The sequence below is a fragment of the Thunnus albacares genome, chromosome 10 (assembly GCF_914725855.1).
Source record: "Thunnus albacares chromosome 10, fThuAlb1.1, whole genome shotgun sequence".
NCBI lineage: Eukaryota > Metazoa > Chordata > Actinopteri > Scombriformes > Scombridae > Thunnus > Thunnus albacares.
In genome coordinates, this window is record NC_058115.1 from 19492503 (window position 1) to 19514738 (window position 22236).

General features: G+C 40.3%; 2 protein-coding genes across 8 annotated transcripts in view; one reads left to right on the forward strand and one right to left on the reverse strand.

Moving 5' to 3' along the window:
• Positions 1-22236, reverse strand: part of macrod1 (mono-ADP ribosylhydrolase 1) — a 128593-nt gene that overhangs the window by 68716 nt on the left and 37641 nt on the right. The gene's annotated exons all lie outside the window — the stretch shown is intronic.
• The window catches only part of flrt1b (fibronectin leucine rich transmembrane protein 1b), a 33753-nt gene that overhangs the window by 2012 nt on the left and 9505 nt on the right, over positions 1-22236 (forward strand). The window contains exon 1 of one of the 3 annotated variants that reach the window (XM_044363413.1): positions 3046-4005. The exons of 1 other annotated variant lie outside the window; for it this stretch is intronic. The gene's annotated coding sequence lies outside the window, so the exon portion shown is untranslated. Of the gene's footprint in view, positions 1-3045; positions 4006-22236 lie in introns of those variants that run through there. One more of the 3 variants, XM_044363415.1, reaches the window with a different exon arrangement.

Sequence of the window (22236 nt, forward strand, 5' to 3'; positions counted from 1 at the left end):
ACTGATTCCACTTTTGGTTATTAACTTACTTTGTTTTTTGGCTATTGGTCAGAATAAGCAAGTTATTTGAAGACAGAGTGGAACTTTGCTTGCTTTATGATTATTTGTCATTATTTTTTTTACATTTCATAGAGTATCTGGTTAATATATTTGCTTACAAAATGATAATTTAATTGATATAAATAAATAGTATAGTATATAAATAGTTGCTAATAGTCCTTATATTTCTAAAGGTTTCTTAGCGCTCTGCTCAAGCTGGATGTAAATGCACAATATTTCCAGTTTGCTGTAGGAAAGTCTCCTGCGTAAATTGTTGTATCTTTGATTTGGTTATCTGCCTGTTGCTTATAAAGATATCATCTCTATTAGCTTGTCTCCCAGTAGGAGCTCTTTTTAAATATTTATATGATGATACTGACCAGTCTTCCTCTAAGCCACAAATGGCTGGGTGAAACACTAGAGTGGTCTGATTCTATTATTTCAGATTCTGTATTGATTTAGTAAATCCTAATATTAAATATACTTTATTCGGATGCTTTTTGCTGGGAAATAAAACAAGTTTTCATTTTCTGGTTTCAATACTTGACAACCACAGTATGTATACTGTGACTACGTCATACATCAGCCTTTACTCACATAGTGAAGCGCTATGGCGGGTCTTATTCACCTCAGTTGTATTTAAAAACTGCTGTGATGTCACAAACTTGCACATTCAGCAGGCCAGACATCACCCAGATGTTCAACAGGTTAGCTCTTTACCCTCTGACAGGCAATATTGGATAAAGGCTTTGTCTGACATGACAAGCTGACATCATCTTCAGCTACGCTCTCAGAAAATTATTGAGCTGGTGGTAGCTTTCATTTGCAAGGACATACCGTACAACCCCTTCAGAATATGATGGCCGACATGCAAATATATCACAGAGGAAGCAGAGCAAAGGTTGAACGGTGATGATGAGGACAGCGAGGAGAAGAAAGCTTTGTATTGCCGTCTGTGGTTTGACTAGTTTAGAGATGAACATGCAGGTGGTGTCTAGTCAGGTGAGAGCACATTTCACCACAGTATTTTACTTGCAAACCTACAACCAGCAGCACAAATGACACCCTGCTTATTATAGAAGAAACAGAGGAAATAAAATACTGTATATTCACTTTTTGTTTGATGCAAGAAGCAACAATCAGATTGTCATTACTCAGAAAATACTTTGAAAAGTGCAACTATTCTTATCAAGTATATAACAGAGTGCAACATGACTACAGAATCATGAGCCATCTCATCAACATCATATTGATTAGATATTGCAATGCGTTGTGACCCACGACTCTCAATCATATTGTATGAAAAGATTCTCGTCCTACTGCACAACCACCGTTTTTTTTCTCTTTCATCTGTAGCATTTATCTTTGAGTTTGTATGACGTAAGCAATTTCAAGGGATTGTAGCACTAACATGCTTTAACCTACTTTTACTTAAGACAGTTGTCTGTGCAAGGCTATTAAACTGATACCATGAGGTATAACTAGACCATAAATTACAGTAATTTGCCACTGGTGCACTAATAGTTCCTGCAGGAATATGACTGCTATTTGTCATTAAGGAAACTGTAAAACAAAATGGGAAAAAAAACTTTAACTGATTTTAAATGATCCCCTATTATAACAATAGACAATTAGCAACACTATTTGTTCTTGTATGAGGGCCCAGAATGTCATAATATAATGTAATTCAATACAACAACACCACAATCAATGCACTGAAGAGCATAGCATGCTACCCTAGAGAGGAATGAAGTCTTCTCTTAACAAAAACTGACTTTTCAAATGTGGCATTTATTGCAGGAATACTGCATTGAATTGCGTTATATTGTTTAGGTGTTTGTGTTATTTTATTCTCCCTCATTAAACCATTAAAACTAAAAATCAGTGACACACATTCCAGTATACAATTTCTAGTAGAACCCAACTGATAAATCGGCCGATATTATCTCATCAGATATCAGAGTATGTGTATATGTCGGCCAAAGTCGCAAAAAACTGCAAAAATGACAAAGATAGGTTTGAAGAAGCTCAGAAACAGTGATATCATTTGTTCACAAGAGAGCACTAAATTTATTTCCATACAATTTCCAGCTCAGTGCATATATTTGTCACAAGTCTTAAATAAACTCAAGGGATCCTTATCAAAATGTTTATGTTACATTAAATAAATATTGATTAATATATCATTATCAGATGTTCTAAACTTTCAAATATCAATATTGATATTGGCTTCAAAAATCCAGTATGGTCACCATAATACTGTCTCGTTCTGGTTGTGACTGAGTCTGACTGTGGGAGTCGCTCAAACTGAATCAGACTAAACCCTGGGAAGTTACCTCTGGAGGAGCGCCAGAGGGTGCTGGTGATGCGACTGCGCCCGGGCCTGGAGCCCCAAGGGGGCCCACACTGGCCCTCTACAGACGCTCAGTGTGCTGATGAGCTGTGCACATGAAAATATGTTTGTCTGTGTTTTGCAGCCGAAGGCACCACAACCGTGTTCTGCCAGTGAAAGCTACATTTAATATTGCTGTGTCTGCAGCACCCAAAGGGCTCAGCTGTGGTAACTGTTAGTGAGGTACAAGACGTAAAACATAAGATGCCTCTTAGGCAGATAAAAATCATTGGTCACAAAGTCTGAATTAACAGACACTAAGTGAACCAGCAATGACTCCCGGCCATTAGCTGAGAGCACACTCAGCCTTTAAAGAGTCTACGCACTGCATCTGTGACTTGACTCCCCCACCCAGTCCTGTTGACACAATAACATGTCAGCGACAGCATTTGTGTTACTTTAGCCTATATGTTTTAAATTAAACCTCAAGCTGAGTCTGACATGTAGAACCAGCTTCTTTTCTACGTCGCTGGCAAGTGTGATAAACCTTTCTGCTTCCTTCCCTCAAGGACTGAAATCCACTCATTTTCCATCTAAAGGGCCCCCAAACCGGCAGCACGTAGGCGGCCCCAGAGCACCCTGTGTGTGTGTGTGTGTGTGTGTGTGTGTTTCTGTCTATGTGTGTGTGTGTGTTTCTGTCTGTGTGTGTGTGTGCGCACCTGTCAGTCTAAAGCTTGGTGAGTTGTCGATAATTGCTGGACCGTGGCGACCTGCTGAACCCCTGAAACGGAGCTCAGAGAGACGCTGTAAAGGGAACCCCCCCTCCCCAAAACACACACACACGCACACGCACAAAAACAACAGTGCGCGTAGCCTCGGCGCGAGACGAAGAAGAAGAAGAAGAAGGAGGAGGGTTGAACGTGCGCTGGAGGCGACACCTGTCAAGCTGTTACTAAACACAGTTGGTTTATTTAAAAAGACTGAAGCGCCCTGAAGACTGGAGGGAAAAAAAACCGAGGTGGAAATAGAGATTAGTCGCACCTACTGACGCTGTTTTACGCTCGGGGAGAGACACGGAGCCCCTTGAGGAGGAAGAAAAAAAAGAAGAAAAAAAAGGAGTGTATCAATAACGTTATGACAAGCTGCTTTGGAGTTGAAGTAACGAAGTTGACGTAGGTTGGATGTCGGCTAACTGACAGCGGGAACCGTTGGCACAAAAAAACGGCGGAGAGAGAGAGGAGAAAAAAACGGGAGGCAAGACTTTATCCGAGGTTAGTCTCTCCCTCCCTCCCTCTCTCTCTCTCTCGTATTCACACACACACACACTCGCTGCAAACACATTAACCTACGGTAGAGTGAAACAACAGGGTGGGAGACAACCAGCGCACATCGCGGAGCCTCCTCCTCGGTTGCGGGCAGACCGAACATCCTCCCTCCCCCCCTCTACCTCCTCCACCTCCTCCTCCTCCGGTACCTCCGCGGCGCGTACAGGGCTGCTTGACCGGGACTTAACGGACCCGTAGAAATACGTATTAACTTGAGAGGATGATTTGACAAGGATGCCTTGAGTTGAGGGACGAGGAAGAGGAGAGAGAAAGAGACTGAGAAAGAGGCAGCAGAAATGGATAACAAAGGTAGGATCTGTTTCTGGTTGATGACTAAACGGTTAATTCAGGTTAAGGAAGCTGGACTGTGAAGCTTTATGTTTCTCATGGTTGGTGTTGATGCTAACAGGCTTGTTGTTGGGAAAAATGTGTGTATTTGTGCAGCTACCTGCTGGACCGGATTTTACACAGTGAAATAATAATAATAAAAAAAAAAGTAAAAAGAGATTTAAACAGCAGGGCTTCAGAGAGTTACAGGCAGAGGGAGATTAAAGTGAGAGATTATACTTTGTAAAGAGATAGAATTCCCACTTGCATGTTTTCTCTCATCTCTCCCATCCCTCCTCCCTGCATCCCTCATGTGAGCAGTGTGTATGTGTGTGTGTTTCCAATGTGTATAATTGCCTGTGGTGTGTTTGTCAAAGGGTCCACGACTGACTGTCTCCCAATGGACATGCCCTTCTTACATGACAATGTCTGCAACCCCCCGTCCGCCTCCTCCTCCTCCTCCTCCCTACTTTAACCAACTAGACTAACAACACACAAAAACAAAATGTTGCGTCATCCAACTCATCTCAGCAGAACTGCCTTGCATCTCTCACTGGATGTAAACACAAACATACATCTGCACGCACACACACACACACACACACACTCATATATAGAAGCACAGGATTAGCAGTCATACCAGGCCATATTGAGACAGCAGATTAGAATGAGATTCTCGGGGCCAAAGCGGTACAGAACACGGGATTAAAGAAGAAAGGCAGAGATGGATGGATGGATGGAGTGATGGACAGAGAACAAGGGAAGAGACTGAGAGGCAAAGAGACCAAGTAAAAAAGAGAGGGAGAGAGAGAGCGAGAGAGAGGGGGAGAGAGAGAGCAGCACAGGACATGAGATTAAAGTGTAATGTCCTAGAGAGGGAGAGAGAAAGAGAGAATCCAGGGCAAGTCATGCAGTTAGGGGGAACTGCACATTGGCAGAATGTGGCGAGAATAAAGAAGAGGAGAAGGCAGCAGACACTCTTTCTCTATCGCCTGCCTTTTGATCTCCTCTTATTCACCCATCCGACAGCAGGAGAGGAACACTGCTTATATAACTCTCCATTTGAAACATAATAAACCAAAAGGGTTTGTGGAGAGACTAAAAAAAAAAAAAAACCCAAAACCCCCACACACAATAGGCACCTAAGAGATTGTCAAAATTGCCAAACAAAATTAAAAAAAAATAAATCCTGGAGACAGAGGTGGGTGTTCTCAGTCAAACAGACGTATCTGTGCCTGAATAGCTGTATTTTTCATTTCCTGAAATCTGTTACAGGCATCATTCATCACCCCTGAGTTGAACTTGACTGTTTAAAATCCTCAACATGTGTGGCTCAGCTGATTGAGCAAGAGTCCTCTGTTTGCTTTTAACAGCATAAGATTATATGATGTTAATGGTGACTTGTGTTGCCGGTTAACGTTTGTGTAGACCAGCATTCGGGGCATGTTCTCCCAAACTGCACACAAATAATTATTTCTGACGGATTAATCTCGTCTTTTAAGCAGCTTTTAGTCTTCTTGTGTTAGTGTTGTTGACTTAGCTGTACAATCAGGTTGCTGATGGGATATGAGGCCAATATCAGGCTAATAAACGGTGTCTCATAGTGAATTACCATAATATTAAAATCTTATCCAAAAGCCTGATTTTCTTCCAATAATTGAGGTATTAGATCTTCCTTAATAGAGGACAACTGTCCAAAGCAACAGTTAAATTGTATGTTATGTTGAAGGATTGGACCAATATCTATGTGGTGAAAAGTGGAATGAGAGCAACAGCCTGAGAGACTCACTGGAAAGAACATAATTCGAGATCATACGATAAAATCCTTGTCTGATGTTGTTTTGACATCCTTTCAATTCTTAATCCTGCATTAAATGATTTGTTGGCCACTTGGGGGCAGTGCAACAAGCTATAAACACAATATTGACATATCATCACTTTATGAAGTTGTTGTGGCGAAAGTGTTAGCAAACAGGTGCCGATTACACACCACGCAGAGACGCAGCAACATTAGCATTCATTAGAAGTTGTGCTGTTTACACCTGGTAAAGCCAAGTCCAACGCTCATAATACTTTTATCTCTGTTTTGGTCTCCACCAACTCCTGGGAGAAATATCCAGCTCTTTAGCTGCTAGATGCTACACTATGTTAATCAGCGAGTCATTATCTTTGTCTGTCTGCTATTGGCTGCTGGGCAGGTAGTGTATGGTGGGTTTTTAGAGCTTTTTGCTGCAAACAGCTGCCTGCTGCAGCTGGATATGTGTTGATGAGAGCGGTGAGAGTGAACAGTGATGTTGTGGGCTGGAATACCAAAACAATGAGCTGAGAGATGCTAAAACACTGTGTAGAGAAACTGCAGCGTCAGGTGATAACCCACAGAGCTGCAAAGATTAGTCGATTATTTGATAAGTTGCAAACTATTAAATTTATCGCCAACTGTTTTTTGTTCATTGATTAATTGTTTTGAGTCAGTTTTAAAGAAAAAAAAAGTCCAAATTCTCTGATTACAGCCTCTCAAATTTGAATATTTTCTGGTTTCTTTAGTCTTCTATGACAGTAAACTGAATATTTAAATACAATACTATATAATATCAATATATTATATATTTGGACTGACAAAACAAGACATTTGAGGACGTCATCTCAGGCTTTGGGAAACACTGATCAACATTTTTCACCATTTTCAGACATTTTATGGTCCAAGCAACTAATCGAGGAAATAATCGACAGAATAAATTGAAAAATAATCGTTAGTTGTAGCCCTAGTTTGCCACTACAAGCAACTCATTTTGCATGTGGTCATTTTTTCCATTGTTGACATGAAAACATTGATTAGTGCAGCTAATAAATCTCTAGAACTTGATAAATGACTGAAAACTGAACTGTTCCTATTAGTCAATTCACTCCACGCTGTCAAATGTAAAACCCCGCAAGTATGACCCCAGGAGTCAAAACTAAACCCCGTTTTCTTTAGAGGTGAGGGCATTTTTCCCTGGTGGCTGTTTGTTCAGTTTACCAGTGAGTGATGTCATGTAGTGGTGAGCAGTGTTTGAGGCACCGGGTCAGTGGCCTGTGGCAGATCAGCAGGTGTCAAGAGGGAGAGATGACTATGTGCTTCATGCACTTATGTAGCAGTATGTCTGCTGTTCGGAGGCTATATGACCTTCTTATCTAACAAAGTCTAGTATGTGGCTGGACCGTGTATGAAACACTGGAGAGTACAAATTAAAATTTGTGTGTTGCCTGGTTACCATTAGACATGGACATCGAAGCATTTGTAAGATGTTTGTTTTTATGTAAGTTTAAGTTTATTTATTTGTGTAGCACTTTTCATACAGTAGTTGTAACTCAAGGTGCTGTACACATAAGAAATACATTAAAAATACTTCAAATACATTGCACCAGATTTTGGGTGTAGACTGTATGGTGCTGTAGAAGGGTTTAGTTAAGTTTAAATGATGCCAATACAGTGCTTCATGTTGTTACATGACTTTTGTTTCATTAACTATGAACACGTAAGTGCTGTATTTTTAAAAGACACTAGAAACATGTAACATGGGGAAATTGACAGTAAGATCCTCTTCTCATGTAAATGTTATGACACAAATAGGGGTTATTTGGATAAACTGACCACATATTGGGAATCTAAATTGGTGCTTTCTTGCCTGAAAAAAATATTCAAACTTAATAAAGTGACATATTAACAATCCTACAGCACCCTGTTTATTAGTGTACTCATTTACTAGAACCACAGGTTGGTGCTCTCAGTGTCAACACTTTAGTTGGTAAATGTGTGTAATTAAAACTTATTTCGGGGCTGCGTTCACTCTCAGTCTCACAGCGGTTGAGCTGCGCTCGGGGCTGCACTTCAGTCCCGCTGAGAGGCTGAGTGCATGTGGACATGACTGTGGAGGCGCTGTTAACACCCCCTGATGACGTAATAGAAACTTTGCGCCACTTAATCTTGAAAGAGCAACGGCCAATGGGGAAACTCCAACACTGAGCCGCCCGCACCAATGGTGTAACTTCATAACTCAGTCAGTCAGTGACGGACAGATATTCGGGGTTACAGGGCTGGTCCGTGGCTGGTCCAGCCAAAAACCACACGTCAAAATTCTTCTTTAATTCACACTGTAGCTTACACCAATTAGCTTTCTACAGATTGATTTCCATCTTTTTCAAACACTGTCCTCAGCTTTGTTTTCATGCCTAAAGCCATGACATTCAGCATTAATGTTTCAGTGCAAAATGTAAATAATTGAGCAGTATGAAACCAGGACTGGGCTGTTACTTAGCATATCAATGCTGGTCGACTTTGGCATGCTGTTAACATTTCCTTTTATTAATGATTCAATATTTGAATCAGTACCCATCCAAATCAATACTCAGTTATTAAAAAAAGAGTGATGCTTAGGCTGACCTGACTGAATCGTCGCCTTTCATAGCTACTTTAGTAAATAAATAAGTAGGTACTTTCACAGGAAGGAAAATGGTTAATTCCACTGAACAGTCAGATGAATTGAACTGGATCAGATTGTTCTTTATTGATCAGCAAGAGAGGAAATTGTCTCGTCATCTTCATGGTCATAGCGTACATCAGGAAATAAATGGAAAAGACATAGTACACAGAGCTCAGTAATTAACCAAAATATAAGAACAAGTGTACGTGATGGTAGTCTGTGACTCACTGGCACAAAAAAGTGTGTAGTCCCTTCTCCTAAAAGCAGAACAATCCGAGAGAACAGGAGTAGGAGGGAACAGCCTGCTATATATATATATATGAGTCTCCAAATATACCTGGGCATTAATGTTTCCAGGCACCCCGCCCTATTAGAGCCTGTGTGTGGGAAACACTGCACTTTTAGCCAGATTTAGAGTCTAACCCGCCCCCGAAACAATGATTTCATAACCATGTCCTGAACAGCTTTACAGCGACTCAGACTGAGACAGCACCCAGGACGATTTACTGAGGATTACAGCACATTTTTCTCACCCATAACAAATTCTAGTAGAACACAAAACTCATTTAGACATTAACACTCAAACTGACAAAGAACAAATCTATAGTCATTATCAGTGGAGCAGCTCTAGTTTGAACTTGTTTCTTAAATTTTAGTTTTAACTATCAATAGTTTTCTGAAACATGTTAATAGATAATTTTTGCACTGTCCAAAACTATAAGACAGATGAATGTCCATGAGTAGATGCAGCTCTGTTCCCCGTACAGTTGATAGAACATCAAAATAGAGCTGCAAGGATTAGCTGATTAATCAATCAAAAGAAAATTAAGCAACTATTTTGATAATTGATTAAAGTAATTATTTAAGCAAAACTGATGGGTCCACACTTACAATTTAGTAAATTGGTCAGACAGATCAAGACATTTGAAGACCCCACCTGAAGCTTTACTTAATTAGCATTTTACAGTATTTTATAATGTTTTGTTGACCAAACTATTAATTGAATAATCAAAAATAATGTGCAGATTAATCTATAATTAAATAATTGTTAGTTTTTGACCATTATTGCAGCTACTGATCAATGGTTTGACGTGTGGATCCCTGTTTACTCTATTATTGTGTACGCAGACTAAGACATACGTGTGCATACTGGTGATGTGATACACAGTCCTTCACTGGTTCCACATTATTCCAAACTGTACAGATCACATTTACACCCGGCTGAGATACGATCATAGTTCATCTCCACATGTGGCCACATCCTAATCCCAATGCGTTCAGTGTCCAGTCACACCTTCAATTCACATGTGTTTTTCCTTATCCAGATATGATAGCCAGATACAGATCACGTGTTGATGCCAGGTGTAAATGTACTAATACAGTCATTCAGACCCTGGGACGGCCCAGAATGAACAACGAAAAGTCTACTAAAAAGTTGAGTCTGCTGACCCACACATAAGAAGATAAATCAACTTTGTTTTAAGAGTAAAATCCACTTTTCCCTTTTGCGTTTCCTTTCTGTTTGAAAAAGCAAACAATCTGTAAAGCTTAAGATAAGAAGACCAACACATGAACATTTCAAAATGGATCGTACGTTAACACAGTTGTGGAAAACACGAACAGAATCACGGAATTTGATAATAAAAATGGAATCAACTGTAAAACATGGAAAATCATGGAATTTGCCAAAATGTGGATGCAACTTGTAAAAATCAGAGTTTCCCTATAATTATAAGACTTCGGTGCAACACCTGAGCGTTTTTTCACAGCGGCTAAGTCAAATAAACAGAAAAAAAACTATGCTGAGAGTCTCCACCATGTTTTTGTTGTCATTTACAGGCAGCTGTTTCTGTCCACTGCTGTCTGTGTTGGTGTTTCACACAGCTTAGCTCCTCCACACACACACACACACACACACACACTCAGAGCGGCCAGCACAGAGGCCATGGTGGAGACAGTGAACTAGGTGAAGTGAAAGATAAAGTTTTACGCAAGTCGACGACAACTACGCTCGTAACTGAAAGTGCAAAAAAATCTTTGCAAGTAAAAAGCCAGTAAGAGTAATTTATCAAAACACCTGTTCAACAAGCAGAAACATGTAGAGCGATATTTCCAACTGATCCGTCCGTAGCAAATAGTTATGAACAAGCTAATAAATGAAACCTGTCTGTATGTAGACAGTTTACCTTAGTTTGCCACAAATCTTAAAATGTGGCAAATCCTTGTACTAACTCAGCTACTGGATGAGACGACAGCAATGTTGTGTTGCATCATTGCAAATTAACTGATATATATTCATTTCATTCAATGTATGATTAAAGTGTGAATACTTTTTTTACTGAATTGTTGAAAGTTTATTCATCCAACACATGATTAGACACTCTTTCCGATGACAAATTGTACAAAATTAAGTCGGAAAACACGGAATTGGGGGAAAAAATAAAACGGAATCTGGAAAAAATTAACATGGATTTCATGGGGCCCTTGTAGGAGGAAGTATGGCACTGAAACAAACTGTGCTTTTATATAATTGAGGTTATGCCATGCTTTGGCTGAGTCTGTCCCCGAAAAGACATAATAAATACGATCCCTAGAAAAACCTGAAATAAATATATCCCACAGTAGACGTCAGATAAGAACATTAGAGAGATGCATTACACAAGGGAAGGTTTTAACAATTTAGGAAGCTTTCTGACACACACACACACACACACAAACACAATGGTCGTGCATTAGGCTGTGTTATATTGAATTATGGCTTTATGTCTGAGTGTGTGTGTGTGTGTGTGTGTCAGTAGATTTGTCGGAGCAGAGGAATAGTGCGGGAGATGCAGGCAGGTCAGAGAGAATAGAAGTCGCACAGAGAGAAGTTCAGAGATGAGCTTTTGTTTGAGCAGCAGGATGACTTCAGAGCGCTACGCTGTTCGCTTACCTAGCTTTAAACCAGCTACAGGCGCCTCCAGAAATACTGGCACCTTTGATTAAGATGAGCTGAATAACAGTAGAAACAGGAAATTATCCATATTCTATTCCATTAAATTTGAGATTATTTTCATGCATTCAAAAAGAGACTGTACTGCAGACTTGACAAGAACAGAGTGAAAAAGTTATATTTTATTTAAAAAACACACCAAGGACACCAAGAAACCATGCAACAAAGGGCATCAACAGTTGGAGCCATGTATTTTGTTTTCAGACATGCAGACTAAATAGTTTGGCGAAGTTTTTTTGTGAGAATAACAACCTCTGATACAATCAGAGAAAGGACTTTTTCGAAAATCCACGTCAACAATGTATTTTAAACACTTACAAAGCAATGTTGTGCTCACAAACTTTCAGAGCAAGGTTTGTTTATCAGCAAATAGTTACAAACATCTTGCTCCACCCAGACATTCATGTAAAAGAACTGGGGCTACTGCAGATGAATCATTTCCCCTCAGCAGACACTCGTCTAAAACACAAATGACCTGACCCTCGATCTTTTATATTGCAGGTTAATGAAAGATGACCACGGAAATTTGGACAAACTGTGGTTGTTACTGCGTCAAAATCGAAAAAATCTAGAGAAAATGAACCCAAAGCAAAGGCCAGAGATGTGATCGTCTGGATGAGGAGTTCATTTGAGGCAAAGAGTGATTCTTTTTAATCCTTCTTGGATCAAAAGCTGAGAACGTTAATGGAGAAGGACAGGTATCAAAGTATTAATGAATAAATCAAGCACCTATGGCCAGAGGTAACTGATTAGATTGGGATTAAAGAGACATTCATCATCTCATTTCTCAACATGGATTTTTTATTTTCTAACACATTTAACCCACTTTTATTTACATATATTTGTGCTGTAACTTTTTCCTCAAAAACTGAGAGCTGTATTCAATATGCAGAATAATACAAATCCAATGATATCCATCCCTGTTTACAGCCTCATAAATTAAGCTTCTCACATCAGCCTTTAAATACAGAACATTTATAATGGCTCCACATTGTTTATTCTGCAACTTTGTATCAGTCTGAGTGCATCGCCTGCAGCAAAAAAATTAGTGTTGCAATGACATGTGGTGCATGTAATTCATTTGGAACTTGTGTTTTTAAAAAAAGCTAATTTTTTTAGATTTTTGGACTCGCACCAAACTGTGTGGCTTTACTGGCAATGTTTTCCTGACTAAACCCCTGCTTAATGACAAACAGTGGGTGTTCAAATGTAACGCCTGTCTGTTGAGAAGTAAATCTGAAGAGGAGTCTCTAATTTTCACCTTTAACATGTTTTTCGGTGCATGACACAAAGCTCCTTCTTTGTTCTATAGTTCAGCTGACCAGATATCTGAGGGCTTTTCTGAAAGAAAAAAAAAACATCAATTTCATGCACCCACACTAAATCAAGACGTAATCCCACAGCAGTTAAGTATTATAACAACTATTTTTCAGACCTGTGCAAGAAGCAAAATCTCTAAATTTGGACCCAAACATGTGTCAAAGTGGAACCAAATGGCAAATTACCACCAACTACCATGGCAACAAAGAGTGAAAAGCAAACACTGACACCCTATCCGGGATGATCAAAGAACACAGTAAACATGTACAAAAGCCAATAACGGAGCCGTGTTCAGACAGTACACTACACTCTGCAAATCACGACAAGATGGTGTTCGGTGGTGAGGGCGACTGGCAGGAATGTGTTTGACCTGATGTATTGAATTCCAATAGATCTCTCAGGTATGCAGGAATCACGCTTGACTCTGTGCTTGAATAAGCTTTGATAATTACCCCATAGCCTTTTTCTAGAGTGTGCTCATTGTCTCTTTATAATGAGGAACAAAGGTAAACACAGTGAAAACAGAAGGACTCCTGACTGACAGACTGACAGGAGTTGCATCAGTTTTTTTTGGTTCCTTTACTTTACTCAGCAGCAGCAGCATATTTCACAATGATTTTCTTTTCCCTCTTTTCAAAAAGTTGAGCTCCTGTAGGAATCTTTTTTTCTTCTCCAGGTAATAATGAAATGGCGAGTGACAGGAAATAATAGAGAGAGAGAGAGAGAGAGACAGAGAGAGAGAGAGATAAAGTGGTAGTGGGTGAAAGGTAACAAAGCTTGTCAGCTGGATTTGAACCTTAAGTATTATGCTTTAGCCTGCCACCAGGAGGCCACACGTACCTCACATCTTATTGGATTTAAAATGACTTGTTTCGTCTGCCATCATGAGCACACATACACACAGACACAGACACAGACACAGACACACACACACACACACACACACACACACACCCCTCAAAGGGATTCTGTTTCGAAGGCATAAGTGCCAAGTTCAACCTAGCGAGAGTTATTGTGACCTATCTAAGAGTGCCTACTGGTGCACCGTTGAGTGTGTGTGTGTGTGTGTGTGTGTGTGGGTGTATGGGTGTAAATGTGTGTGTGTGTGTGTGTGTGTGAGGAGGTGGGGGGGGGTGTCCGGCCCGTAAATTGCCTGTCTGTAGATACTTCCCGTGCATACCTCATTCTGAGCAAAGAGACAGAGAGAGAAAGCAAGAGAGAGAGAGAGAGAGAGAGAGAGTGTAAATGCTTTGAGCCGGAAAAACCCTCAATCATATTTAATGGGATTATTTATCCACGTACTGTCATGAGACGATGTGTATGTGTGCTGGGCCCTGTGTCAATATGTGTGTTTTGCTGAGAGATGGGGTATATCATAGCATCTCCTGGCACATAATATTGCAGGCAGATGGGTGTGTAGTTTTTTTTTTTTTTTTTTTTAAATTAGATAAATTTAATGCATTTCTCCTGCACTGATGGTGTACAGTTGAAAACAGTGTTAGACTGATATAATGGGCCAATACTGAAACTGTTTGTTTTTCATTCAGACATCGACCAGGTCACATTGTCCACTGCTGTGATGTGATGGAGACTCTCACCGCAGCTACTGAATATGTTTTTATTATTATTTTTTATTTATTTATTTATTTATTTTTTAAATCGCAGATGGCTGAGCAGTGAAATCATTCCAGCGTGGTGTGGGAGGATTTTACTCACAGCTTCAGGAGTGTCAGTCTGTAAAAAAAAAAAAACATGCAATGAAACCTGCCTCACCCTGCCTTAAGGAACTGCCAACCCACCTAAAAGCTTTCATCTGTGAGACTTTCGCTGGCTTTTCAGTGTCCCGTGCTCTAATTGCTGTTGCAGAGGCTTTTCTGTCCTGCCAAGAATTAGATGCTGAAGAAGAAGGGGGGGGTGCGGGTTGGGGAGGGTGGACAGTGAATCACTTTAAATCTGGGTTTCTGTTTACTATTAAAATGGTCAAATTTTAATTGAAAGATGGGGGAATTTTGGTTTGCAGCAGCTTCAGTCAAAGAACATGAATATTCATCGTTAAACCTGCATATTTGTCTAAGCCTAATTGGAGGTGAAGAAAGTGGGTGAAGTAGCTGGACTCAGGCTCACTGTGTTGTTGAATATATTGTCAGCACCCAACGCTCCAGCCCTCAGAGAGCCCCATGAGAGATAATACAGTTTATTTACCGCTTATGCATAAAAATCTCTGTTCTGTCTCTGTAGCCCCACAGTGTGAGGTCTGACTGTTTTAATTATTAGCTGCTGTGTTTAAAATGAAGCCGCCAGCATTTTCATTATTCGCACCATATTTATGCATAACACCTTCAATCTGGGTGTCATGTGCGCGTGTGTTTCAGCGTGTGTGTGCCTCTTCTACCACTCCCCTTGTTTCCTTTTATCTCTTGACTACATCTCCCTCTTTCTCTCTCATCCCCGCTGCTGTCCTCCCCACCTCACCCTCCTCCTCCTCTTTTCCTCTCTCCAGCAGCGCTCTCTCTCAAAGTCTCGTTTACTCCCTCCTCTGCCTGTTCATTCCCTCTTTGGAAACTGGCTTCCTCCAGGGCAAAAACTCTACAGCTCACTTTGTCTCCCTGTCCGCCTCCATCTATGCTCCCCTCCTTCCATCTTTTTTTTCTTTATCCTCTCTCTTTCACTCCTTTTTCATCTTCTCTCTCCCTCTGACAATAGTTTTCAGGACCCATCTATTGAAAATTCCCCATTTGCACTGCTCACCTCTCAGTGGCTTACTCTCATCTCATCAGCGGTAGATTTTTGTCCCGTCTTTACTGTTCAGAAGAAGTAAAGGAGGAGAAGTGGAGAGAAAGAAAGGACACACAGCGAGGAACACTCCCACCACACAAGTACACAGTGTCAGGAGGAAATTGTTTAATGTAAAAGGTTTATCTTTAATTGTCGCGCTTTAACAATATCCTAACATTCCTTCCAATATACCAGAATTGAACTGAAATAAACTGAACCTATATTAAAAAAGGGATGATAAAAGAGAGAGGGGTGGAATGAAAGAGAGAAATAATAGTCTGGGATGGACAAAGGCAGAAGAAGAAACACAGAAACGGGGAAGAAGGAAACAAAAAGGAGAAATAGAACCAGAAGAATCTGCGAAAAAGATTTCAGAAAGACAGATAATCTAAACGGGACAAGAAGAATGGCAAACAGGAAGGAGAAGGTGTTGAAGGAAGATGAATCTCAGAAAAAAAAAAACATGTTGAAATTTATTCTAAATATTCTACAAATGCTACTTAACACCTTCCAGCTGCCTGAAGTAGTCGGTCTACTGTATAAGTAAATTCAGAGATAATTGACCTCAACACTATTCTGAGTGAGAGGAGAGAGATTGGTGGGGGGAAGCAGAGAGAGACAGAGACTGTACCATGGTGTAAACTGCCATAGATAGTAAGTGGGAGGTAGTGTTGTCACAGTGCATAATGGTGTTGCTATCATTATCACTGGCTAGAAGAACAAAGAACAGAGAGTGAGTGTGTGTGTGTGTGTGTGTGTATGTGTGTGTGTGTCTGTGAGAAAGAGAAAGTCAGCGCAAGTTCATGGGTCAAATGAGCAAAAAAGTGTGCAAGAGAGAGAGAGAGAGCATGTAAGAGAGACTGTGTGTGTGTCCATGTTTATTTCTGTAACTGCTCCACAGTTACAGAGTTACTTTGCATGTGTGTGTGTGTGTGTGTGTATTTGTGTGTGCAGAGGCGTCCATTTTAGGGGAACAGCTGCTGATGGAGGCTGGTGGCGCACAACCACCTAATCACAGATCTGCTTTGCGAAGCTGATAATACCAAAATGTTATTGACTGTGTTAAACATATTTGTCTTGACATTTATCAGCACTGTGACATTTTTTTCTTCTCTCCATGTGTGTAACAACAAAATGCTAAAAATGTTTAGCGCACTGCCTCACATTGCTGTAGTCATTCTTGAAGGGATTTCAGTGCTTAGCTTGAAATGGCAAAAAAAAACCAGATTCACGAAGGAAAGACATTTCACTGTGGATTACATTTTAGCCACAATAAAACCACAAAAAAATCACAGTTTTGTCACATGAAATATGGGATAAAGTGATGAGAACATGAGTACATCATTGCTACTTATAAGCTACTGTACCTCTGTGCTACTGTAGTGCACTTACATCTCTCTCAATACATTTATTCCATTTCTGAGTGATGGAGACAGAGTCAGGGACGGATTAATGCTCAACTTACTAAAGGGTTGTTATAAGCTTGTTGTGCATGATTTATTTATTTATTTATTTATTTTGGTGGTATTATTTTCTGCTCCAAATCTGGATGATGCACTAAGCGGCTCGAGTTTAGGCAGTACGAGTGTCCACGTTTCGTGAGATCATCGGGAGGAGGCACCTTGTTTTCCAAACAAATCGTGGCCACAGTAAAGTTTGAGCAGGGAGCATTTGTCGTATTCGTGGTTAAAAAAACATTACAATGTTCAAAGTTTAAAGAATAAAGTTGACATTATTCTATACTTTTCTTATTGTCAACAAATCCCATGAAAGGACCAAAACCTGACGACATGACTAATAAGTTTTGCCTGTGTAGCAAAAGCCTGATCAAATTTAGATCTCCACTGTTGTCCCAAAACTTTTAAAAACATATAAATGATGATATAAATGTGTCTTTATTATCAATGATCAATTACAGAACAGTATTACAACTGAAATTTATTTTGAGTCAATCCCACATCCTGTACACACACTGGCTGCCTTGAATACTGACTTGCGTACCAAATGCATGTATGAATCCGCAGCTGAAAATAGTTCCCCAAAAAAAAGGCACTGTTTATTCCTGTTTGAGTGACACTACAGTGCCCTGCTGTTTTAGGAAATTACTTAGCCTTATCAAAACTACAATTTTGCCCCTTTTTTGAAGATTTACATCTTCAAATGTGCTTGTGTAAAGTGCCAGACGGGTTAAAAAGGTCAGAAAGTATTAAGAGATGAATTAGCACACTGCTGTTGTTGTCTTTTCAAAACAACAAAAAAACAGCTTTGTCCTTGTAACGTTTTGTCCACTGCAATTAATTGATGAGGTAGAAAGTGAGTAGAAATTAGTGGCAAAAATAAAGCCAAGCCCTGGTTCGTGTGCATTACAACCGAGTGTCAAAGTGATGCTTGATAGTGAAAAACCCTGTATTGAACCTTTTCCCTCCCTTCAGATCTTTGCTGGTTATCGCTGCTCTGTCGCTTCCCTCATCTCTCTCTCTTTCTCTGCCCCTGACTCTCATGCTAAATGGAAGCTGTGTGTTGCTGTGTTAGGAAGCTAGTCACATCCCCCCTCACTCTTCTTTTTAGCCCCTCTTAAGAGTCTCTCCCTCTCTCTTTTTTTCCATTTCCCACCTCTACCTTTCTCCGTCTATCCTTAACACTCTCTCTCTGTCTTTTTCTCTCCCGCTCTGCTCCCTCTAGCCTTCCTTCTGTCCACGCCGACACCCTCGACTGATTCTGCTGGAGTCATGGCCTTCAGAGCCTGACAAGAATTCAGTGTGTGTGTGTGTGTGTGTGTGTGTGTGTGTGTGCAAGTGTTGGTGTGCAAGTGTTGGTGTGCAAGTGTGTGTATATCGGTGTCTTCAAGCATAGATGAAATATGAGCTGTTAAATATGAATGCTGGGTTATGTTCCGATGCCATGTAGTCACGTCACTCATGCATGGAGGTGTAGTAAAAATGTGCATGCACACGCGCGTGCGCGCACACACACACAAATGGCGTTATGTGTGTATGACAAGTAACTGCAGAGCTTCGGTGGTATTATTCTGCATCACATTTGCTATCCATTTGTCTGTGATACTTGCCACACACACACACACACACACACACACACACACACACACACACAGACAGAGGCCCTGGATTCAGGCTTCACTGACTTTAAACCTTGCTCAGGCTGACAGTAATTTCTGCCTCCAAATTACATTCCAATGGCTTCATAAATCTGCTGCCTCCTCCTCCACCTCTTTCTCTTTTCCCCCGTCTTCCTGCCTCTGCTTCTCTATCTTCCCCTCTTCTCTTGCCATCCCTCCTCTCTTCCTCTCTCCCTTTCACTCCAAGCCTCACTTCATTTTTCCTGTATAAACCTCCACCCTCCTTGCCTCTATTTCACCATCGCTCTTTCTCCCTTCCTCTCTTTCTCCTTCCCCCCTATCACTTGTTTTCTCGTTTCCCCACACTCCCTCTCTCTGGCGCTGGCTCAGTAAATGAGAAACAGGGAGGCAGAGATGGGGAGGTTACGTGTGCGGGGTAGTTAAACAGTCACACTCTCACACACACACACACACACACACACACACACACACACACACACACATAAATCCATACAGATACATACACACACCTACGCAAACACAGATGTACACACACACACACACACATGCTCACAGATGTCCTCTCACATACACAAAGAAATGTGTAAATACACACATACATGGGCACACATCCACAGTCAAACATCATAAACAGCACATTACGCTTTGATTGAAAGACAAGCATTTGTGCTGCCATATATTTGGCGAGCCTCTAAATTGACTCTGTGTGCACACACACATACACACGCACACACACACATTAACATGCATACGCGTGTGCACACACATGGCTCTTTTAATGAGAATGTTCATTTTACAGATAGTGCCTCCAGGTGAAATAATCGCCAATGTTGAGCCCTGATGGCTGGTCCAAGTGTTCTCAGGCCAGTTGTCTTTATGGGCCACAGTGGGCTACGAACACACCCTTACATCTCCCTCACTGCCGCTTTAACTGCTGCTCTGCTGCAGCCGGCACACACACACGCGATGAAGACATGGGCATAATATGCATAAGGATATAATGTAGACACCAACTAACGCATTAATACTAAATACACATGCACACACAGCGAGGCAGAGGCCAGCAGAGAACAATAGGGCCGTCTGACAATGGGGCTCAGAGGAATTCTCTCCTCCGTATTAATATTCAGCAGAGCGGATGTAGCAAGAGTGTGTGTCAGCAGGGACGCATGCTCATCAACCTCGCTAACACTGGGGTTAGGCAGCCACATGATTACAAAGTACTCAGACTTTGGTCCCCAGCCCCATAACTATTAATCCCTAGCTCCTACTCCCTCACTTCCTATCTTCTCGTTCCCTATGGTGCACAGAACTAGCACACTGCCAAGTATCACAGCTGTCACTTTTCTTTGCTTTCCATTTTCTGAATTACTCCGAACAGCCTGATGGAGCAAAGGTTTGGTGGAAATGGAGATTTGATATTGTCAATTTCTCTGCCGCCACCCACTACATTGTTTCAAATTTACAATAATGCAGATAGAAGGTCATGTAGAGGGAAATTTAGAAGAACGAAAGATTTCCTTTCGCCTGGTAATTGTAGATAAATGAGGCACAAATACCCCAGTATGCACACTTACATGCAGTACGTTTGCTTCTATAACTAGAGGCTTCTAGTCCTTCTTAGTCTCATTCCCATCTTTTGTTCTTGTTGTGCATCTTGTCTTGAGTGAAGAAAGAAGCCAGTAAAAGCACCTGTAGTACCAGATTTTCTTCTGTATTTTCCATTTCCATCTGTAAATTGTACAAGGTGACCGCTAACAACATACATATGAATGTTCTGGCCATATCCTTGTACATATGTTTTCCCATCTGTAAACCTGTAATAATTAGAATCGCTTATAGCATATATTTGCACATCCTTTCTCTAACAGATGTGTTGCATAAATGTGTCCAACACATAGCCAATATTATTTTGTTGTGATGCGTTGTACTGGAGCCTTCAGTATCCCTGAGCTCTGAGGCAGATGCATGACCTTTATATTATTATATTTCTATGCATTTGTTCTCAGATTTCTCTGTTGTGTTATCACCAGACTTCTTTAGTGGTCTCCACAGCAGGCAAAGAAAAAAATGCTAATATCTGATCGTTATTGTTCAAAAGAAAGGGGAAAAACAAAACGGCGAGAACATTTGTTTCGCACAGAAGCAATAGTGAAAGTCACATATTGCAGCGTGCCTGTAGGCTACACAATTGTCATTGACTTGCTCACAAGAGCAGAGTGATTTCTGTCCCCCTGAGGAACGAGGCATTCTGTGCGCTCTCTGTTATGCAGAAAAAAACAAGTATAACAGAAAAGACGCACGGGGACGGTTCAGTCAGAAATGTTTTTGGCCTCGACGCTATAAAGGGTCACCTGCCCAAAGTGTTAAAACTGTGCTTTTTATTACTCTCACTACTGGAGTAAGGAGAAATAAAAGAAGAAACAGTGTGCTGGAATTGTTTTGTAGGGAAAAAGAAATGGGTTGTTTTTTTTACAATTTTATTTACCACTTTATCACAGAATATTTTCAGCATGATTTGAGTATTTGCTCATTTCCTGCATCCCATTACTGCTTCACTGTAGAGAATTGTTTGTAAATCCCATTTTTCATAATGTTAGCAGAGAGCAGTTATTCATATGACAGTGATTTATTCTACAATGATTTGTCTATGGAGTGTAGGGATACATGACATTAATAACAAATTACAATGTGATCAATCAGTCTTATTTTCTTGATTAATCAAATTTAAAAAAATGCCCATCACAATTTCCTGAAGCTCAAATTGACATATTTTAATTGCTTGTTTTGTCCAACCAAATGTCCAAAAAGATTTTCAAATTACTATCATAAAGGACTAAGAAAACGAACAGTCAATTAATTTTTCACATTTAGGTTAAAAAAAGACCTAACATTTAATTTAATAGCAAAACTGTTTGTTGGCAGTTACATTTCTGTTGAATGACTAGTTGATTAATCAATTGTGCCATGAGAAACAGAGACTAAACAAAAAATTGTTTCTCTTATCTAGTTCATCATAGTTCAAATGCAACTTTAAAATTCAGAGTTGTTGGCCTCACACTGACATTGCCCTACCTTTTCCACCTGATTTTAGTCTTTTTTATGCTGTTTGAATTTGAATGTGAATGAGGGTGGTAAGGCACTCGACAGTGTCATTTTTGTAATAGATTTTTAATGAGCATGCTTTTAAAAATTGAACATTTTAACATTAAAGTGTAGAAAATGGGCGATAAACTCAAAAATCAGTCAAAGCTCTTTGTGATCCAGTGAAAAACAGCTGGCTCCATTATCAGAGGCATCCATTGACCTTTTGGAGGTTTTGTGTAATCTCTGTCTGAGAGGTTATATTCAGGTGTAAGATAAATTTTGTCTGATAATAAGTATATTTCCTGTGAAAAGTGGTATAAACCTCCAGGTACGACTAAAACTAGTGGAAAGCTTTCTGAACCTTCTTTGAACTCTGTCAAACATTGTTTTCTCCTAAATCACTAGTGTCTACTGTAGCTTTTACCTCCTAACTCATTTTTCTGATACATGCTCCCTATTTCCCCTCTCATCTCCTCTTCCCA